Source organism: Gossypium hirsutum, chromosome A06 (assembly GCF_007990345.1).
Source record: "Gossypium hirsutum isolate 1008001.06 chromosome A06, Gossypium_hirsutum_v2.1, whole genome shotgun sequence".
In the NCBI taxonomy this organism is placed as follows: Eukaryota; Viridiplantae; Streptophyta; class Magnoliopsida; order Malvales; family Malvaceae; genus Gossypium; species Gossypium hirsutum.
The window spans coordinates 50,260,537-50,267,502 of record NC_053429.1 but is presented as its reverse complement, the minus strand read 5'-3'; the positions used below and the strand labels follow the sequence as shown (position 1 = coordinate 50,267,502).

At 36.5% G+C, this 6,966-nt stretch overlaps 1 non-coding gene across 1 annotated transcript; it reads left to right on the top strand.

The window, feature by feature from the left end:
• Positions 1-4,471: 4,471 nt before the first annotated feature.
• Positions 4,472-4,578, top strand: LOC121231414 (small nucleolar RNA R71). The gene has a single exon (XR_005929472.1). It is a non-coding gene; the product is annotated as a small nucleolar RNA R71 (small nucleolar RNA).
• The last annotated feature ends 2,388 nt before the right edge of the window (positions 4,579-6,966 follow it).

Genomic DNA, 6,966 nt, shown 5'->3' with positions numbered 1-6,966 from the left:
GTTGTAACATCCTTCTCTCACCAGCTTGCTTAAGTTCAAAATTCAATTTCTTCAAAGCCCAGTGAGCTCTATTTTCCAACTCTAATGGCAAATGACATGCCTTCCCAAAAACTACCCGATAAGAAGTCATTCCTAACAGTGTCTTAAATGCTGTTTGATAGGCCCATAATGCATCATCGATCCTTCAAGACCAATTTTTTCTGCTAGGGCATACTACCTTTTCAAGGATACCTTTGATCTCACGGTTCACTCTTTCAACTTGCCCATTAGACTGATGGTGATAAGCAGTAGCAATCTTGTGTTTCACATCATATTTGTCAAGCAACCACTTAAGCCATTTGTTCACAAAGTGAGAACCTTCATCACTAATAATAGCTCTTGGTGTCCCAAATCGTGTAAACACATGCTTATGTAGGAATCGCATGACTACCTTAGCATCATTTGTAGGGTATGCCTTAGCTTCAACCCACTTGAACACACAGTCCATAGCAACTAAGATGTATTTGTTCCCATATGAAGAAGGAAACAGTCTTAAGAAGTCAATGCCCTATACGTCGAATAATTCAAATCTCTAAAATGTTTGTTAATGGCATCTCATTCCTCCGTGATATGTTTCTGCTCCTTTTGCATCTATCACAGTTCTTCACATAATCATAAGCATCTTTAAATAGTGTAAGCCAAAAGAATCCTGCTTGCAAAATCTTTGCTGCGGTACGTGCACCACCAAAATGTCCCCCACTTGGAGATGAATGGCAATGATGTAAGATCTCAACAATCTCACTTTCAGCTACACACTTTCGGATTATATTATCTACACACTGTTTAAACAAGAATGGGTCCTCCTAGAAATAATACAGACTACCATTAAGGAATTCTTCCTTTGTTGGTATGTCAATTCTTGAGGAATTATTCCACATGCAAGATAATTAGCAAAATCAACAAACCAAGGTTTTTCATGAATTCGACTCACATCAAATAAGTGCTCATCTGGGAAATTCTCATGGATAGGCACATGTGATCAAGTTACCTCATCTTGCTCCAACCTCGACAGATGATCAGCTACTTGATTTTCAACACCTTTTCTATCTTGGATCTCAAGGTTAAATTCTTGGAGTAAAATTATCCAACAAATTAGCCTTGGTTTCGTATCTTTCTTCGTGAGCAAGTATTTAATGGCCGCATGGTCAGTAAATATGTAACATTGGTACCTATAAGATATGAGCAAAATTTGTCAAAAGAAAAAACTATAGCAAATAGTTCCTTTTCAGTTACTGTATAATTGAGTTGGGCTCCCGTCAAGGTTCTACTTGCATAGTAAATGGGGTGGAACACTTTATTCCTTCTTTGACCCATCACAGCTCCAATAGCATAATCAATTACATCGCACATAAACTCAAAAGGTCTGCTCCAATCGGGTGTAATAATTATTGGGGCTGAGATTAAACGTTTTTTCAGCTCTTCAAAAGCTTTTAAACATGCTTTGTTGAAATCAAACACTGTATCTTTCTCTAACAATGAACATAGTGGTTTAGAAATTTTTGAAAAATCTTTGATAAACCTTCGGTAAAAAGCAGCATAGCCTAAGAAACTTCCGACTCCTTTCACATTCTTTGGGGCCGGTAATATTTCAATTACGTCCACCTTTTTTTTGTTGACTTCAATTCCTTTCTTTGAAATTCTATACCCTAAGACAATCCCTTCCAAAACCATAAAATGGCATTTCTCCCAGTTAAGAACTAGATTCGTCTCTTCGCATCTCTTCAGTACCTTAGCTAAATTACTCAAACAAATATCATAAGTGTTACCAAAAACAGAAAAATCATCTATGAAAACCTCAACAAAATTTTCAACCATATCAGTGAAGATTGCCATCATGCATCGTTGGAATGTTACAAGTGCATTGCAAAAACCAAAAGGCATTCGCCTAAAAGCAAACATACCGTACGGACATGTAAAGGTTGTTTTATGTTGGTCTTCTAGAACGAAAACTATTTGGTTATATCTTGAATAACCATCTAAAAAATAATAGAATTCATTACCTGCTAGTCGATCTAACATCTGATCAATAAAAGGCAAGGGAAAATGATCCTTCCGAGTGGCTTTATTCAACTTTCTATAGTCAACACAAATTCTCCAACCAGTAACAGTTCTTGTTGGGATCAATTTGTTAGACTCATTCTCAACAATCGTAATTCCACCTTTCTTCGGCACACACTGTACCGGACTTACCCACGAACTATTTGAAATAGGATACATGATTCCTGCATCTAGCCATTTGATCACTTCCTTTCTCACAACTTCCTTCATAATAGGATTAAGCCTCTTTTGCCCATCAATTCGAGCTTTTTCACCTTCCTCTAGAATAATTTTGTGCATGCAAAATGAAGGGCTTATACCTTGAATATCAGCTATTGTCCAACCAATTGCTTTCTTAAATTTCTTTAGAACAGAAATTGATTGCTCCTCTTGATCTTTTGTCAGTTCGGCTGAAATAATCACAGGCAAAGTAGAAAAATTACCTAAATAAACATATTTCAAATGGGAAGGAAGTACCTTTAGTTCGAGTGTAGGTGGTTCTTCGATTGACAATTTGGGTTACACAAATTCTCTAACTTCCAACTCCAACGATTCAAACTGTGTGGATTGAATAAAATTCCTCGAGTTAGCTTCCATCACTGCCATGTTTTCTTTACTGTCTTCATCCTCCAAAGGGTCAAACCCTAAGGCTTTCTCTAGTAGATCTTCTTCAAGATGGCTTTCCCTAGAAATCAAGGTTTCTATTTCTTCCATAACTGAGCACTCTTCTGTCGGATCAAGAAATTTCATCACTTTAAGAATGTTAAAAGTTACCTGATCGTCTTGAACTCGCATGGTGAGTTCGCCTTTCTGTACATCAATTAGCGTTCTTCCCGTGGCTGGGAAAGGTCTCCCAAGGATAATTGGCACTTCCTTATCTGCTTCAAAATCTAGAATAACAAAATCAGGAGGAAAAATAAATTTATCGACTCTTACAAAAACATCCTCGATCTTTCCTTCAGGGTATGGTAAAGATCAATCCGCTAGCTAGAGCATCACTGTTGTAAGTCTTACTTCTCCTATCCCTAGCATCTTGAAAATAGACTTAGGCATCAAGTTGATACTTGCTCCTAAGTCACACAAGGCTTTACCACAATAAGATTCACCAATGTTACAGGGTATCGTAAAGCTTCCTGGTTCCTTCAATTTCGGTGGCAGCTTGTTCTGCAGGAACGCATTGCACTCCTTTGTCAAAGGACAGTCTCATACTCACTCAGTCGTTTCTTCTTGGATAGTACTCCCTTCATAAACTTCACATAATTTGGTATTTGTTCTAAAGCCTCCGCTAATGGAATATTAATGTGTAATTGCTTCAGAACATCCAAAAACTTCTTGAATTACACCTCTTGTTTCTACTTGTGTTGCTGCAATCTTTGTGGATAAGGTGATGGAACCTTCGGTTGAACCAAACAACTCTTTTGAGTAGGTAAATTTGCATCCAAAGTAGATGTTAAAGTATCTGAATTCACTAAGTTAGGATTTACCTTGTCAGTCTTTGCAGATTCTTGCTCTTTTGATGTAGGGACTTCAACAGCTGGTTGACTTTCCCCCTTTTCAATAGGCTCGTCCTCAACATCAATCAACCGGGGCTTTAAAATTTTACCACTCCACAATGCCACTGCCTTGATATGTTCTTTACCCAAATTTCTTGGATTCTCAGTATCGCTTGGCAAGGTTCCTTATGGTTTATTACGAAGCTCCGTAGCTAACTGACCCATTTGGTTTTCCAAATTTTTCAGTGTTGCTGCTTGACTCTAGATCAAAGCGTCATTCTTCGCCATGTATGCTTTCAACAAGTTCTCTAAACTATTTGATGATTCAGCTTGAGGTGGTTTTGGAGCTTGCAGATTAAAACCCTGAGATTGGTTGGGTCTATGCTGCATAAAGTGTTGTTTGGTCCATTTCCTTGGTTCCTCCAAGAAAAGTTGGGGTGATTACACCATGAAGGATTATAGATGTTGGACTGGAGTCCTTGTCCACTCTTATTTTGATGTTGGTTCCCCACATAGTATACTGACTCGGGATTCAATGGGCAATTCTCAAAAAAATAACCTTCCCCACAGTACACACAATAAACTACTTAGAATGGACTTGGTGGCTGAGCTGCAAGATTATTAACACCATTAGAGGTAAACTGCTTTAATATATAGGAAATAGAAGATACCTGAGCTGATAACAAAATGAGAGCATCAACTTCATGAACTCCAACTACACGTCTTCCTGAAGTTGTTCGATTTGTTGGCCATTGATAGTTGTTGCTTGCGATCCTCTCGATGATCTATAAGTCTCATTATAATACTTAGACAAAATTGCACCATTTGCAGAAGAATCTACCAACAATCTTGTATGTGCATTAAGACCATTATAGAATGTCTCCAACTGGATACAATGAGAAATCCCATGATGAGGACACTTACGAAGTTACTCCTTAAATCGCTCCCAAGCCTCATACAAAGACTCGTCATCCAATTGTTGGAAAGTTATGATCTCGTTCCTCAACTTAGCATTTTTTCTAGGCGGGAAATACTTAACCAAAAATCTCTCTGCTAATTATTGCCATGTAGATATAGAACTTGGTGGCAATGAATTGAGCCATGCTCGTGCTCGATCTCGCAAAGAGTACAGAAACAACTTCAACCTCAATGCGTCTACACTCACACTGGCTATCTTGAATGAGTCACTCACCTCCATAAACAATTGAAGGTGGAGATGTGGATCTTCCGTAGGCATACCACTAAATTGGCCCATTGTTTGTAGCATTTGAAACATCACTGGTTTCAATTCGAATTGGGTTGCCTCAATATCTGGCCTTCTAATTCCTGGATTTAACTCATTGAAAAGCGGCACAGCATATTGTCTGATGCATCGATCCCTATCATCGACAATGAGGATAGGATTACCTTGGTCTTGATTTTGATTTCCAAGGTCCATTTCGTTCTATCTATGAGCTATTTGTTCACGTCTTCGTTGTCTAAAAGTTCACTCAATTTCAGGGTCTACTGGGAGTAAATCGATAATCTGATCTATGCTCATAAACATCTAGAAAGAAAATTACAAAATTAAAAAGAATAAGTTAGTACTGTTAGAAATAACCAAATTGAACATAAATAATTTCACAAAAACTAACTATGGAAACAGTTGACAATCCCCGGCAATGGCACCAAAAACTTGAAACGCTCGGGTTTATGCAAGTGTACACAGTCGTTATCAAGTAATAAGTAAGTATCGAGTTATCGTCTCCACAAGGATTGTATTTATGCTAAGTCACTTAATTTGTAAAAGTGTATTAACAATTTGATAAATAAAAACAATATAGTTGAGAAGTGATGAAAAATTAAGTATATGAAATTAAATGCAATGATCCCTTATGTAATTTATCCTAAGTATGAAAACTATATGAATGAGATAGATTTTAGCAGAATTAACACAATAAGTAACAATTATAGCATAAATAAGATAGGACAATTACTTTAATTAAACTCAAATTATTATCAACATGCTTATCAATATTCAAAAAAAACATTTCATGGCAACTCAATCTTTCATGAGTTCGGAAAGCACGTTAGGTCCTTTCGGAATCTTTTACTTAGTAAATAAGCATTTTACTGATCCTTATTTACTAAGGGTTTCTTAGTATTCGTGCGAGGTAACGGGACGTGTTAAGTTTGAAACAGTTTAATCACACAAATCTAAAAACTATGCAGATAATAGAACCTGGTTAGGGATGTTATGCAACCTGCAATTTAATCTGGTTAGGATCTAAATTGAGCATGCAAATTTCAATTATGTGTCCATTAGTCGTCGTCTGGTTAGGATTGCTCAGCTAATTCTGGTGCATTTCAATCACAAATAAACAAAATACAGACTTGATTTTAATTGAAAACATGATCGATTAAGGCACAAATATTATAAGCATGAATCAAATAATTATTATTAAATCAAAGCAATCATCCTAGCTTAAATAAAATTAAGCTATCATTGTTGTAAACAAGAACAAAGAACACATAGCAAACATTCTTGAATTAAATTAAAGTAAGAAAAATTAAACCCACTTCAGAGTGGCTGTCACCCAAGACTCTGACTGATGAGGGCTCCTTTGTTCCTTCGCTTTGCTCCTTTGCTGATGGCTCTCCGAGGTGGCCGACCAAGGGTTCTTTAAGTGGCTAATTTGCTCAAAATATTTATGCCAAGATGATTATAGGTGTGAGGGCTAAGAAAGCTAAGAGAATTGAGAGAGGAGAGAATGATGAATGAGTGAGGGATGAATGAGGGATGAAGGATGAGAGATGATTGAAAAAGTGAGAAAGGCGCTCTTATTTATAGGTGAGGCATGGGAGCTAGTTTGCTAAAAATAGGAGTATCCATCTTTCAAAACTCCTTCCAAGGGTGGCCGGCCATGAATTGAGGGAATGTGGCTGATTTTGTTTGATTCTTGGTCAATTTGAGTGCCACAACAACTCAGGACTAAGACTCAGTCACCAGCAAATCTTCGGGAAAATCTCTAATTTCTTCAACTCTTCAAGGACCTTGTGTAATTAAACCAAAAGATGGTTTACGAACCTCCATATTCAACCGAATTTTGGGTTTACTTGGCCCTCCATAGCTCTCAGACCTTCCAAAAATAAACCACTAAGTTAGAGGACCAGAGAATTAAATTTTACCAACTTAATTAAGTTAATTTAAAACCCAAATTATTAATGAAATATTTTAAAATGAATTATTAAATATAATTTTATATTTTATTATTTAATTTAATCATGCATGGCCCACTTTATGTCATAAAAATATAATATGCTCAATTTAATATAAAATAAGCCATTATATGCATGAAAACTATATAATAAAGCATAAAATCACATTTTAATAATTTCTATGTCATGTTTTCATATT